Source organism: Emiliania huxleyi, assembly GCF_000372725.1.
Source record: "Emiliania huxleyi CCMP1516 unplaced genomic scaffold EMIHUscaffold_243, whole genome shotgun sequence".
Classification (NCBI taxonomy): Eukaryota; Haptophyta; order Isochrysidales; family Noelaerhabdaceae; genus Emiliania; species Emiliania huxleyi.
Window position 1 is genome coordinate 187,318 of NW_005200226.1, and position 240 is coordinate 187,557.

Sequence of the window (240 nt, forward strand, 5' to 3'; positions counted from 1 at the left end):
AAGCCCGTCTTCTCACCCGTGCTTGCGTCGCCGCAGGCCGCACACCAACGCGGCCGCGCTGCTGGCGCGGTACCCGCGCGCGGCGTCGCGCGTCCAGATCTTTGCGATGGGCGGCTCCGTGGTGCCACACATCAAGCTGCCCTGGGGGCACGAGTCGCCGGTGAGCCTCTGCCTCTCTGTCTGTCTCTGTCCCTGTCTGTCTCTATCTCTGTCTCTGTCTCTCCGTCTCTGTCTCTGTCT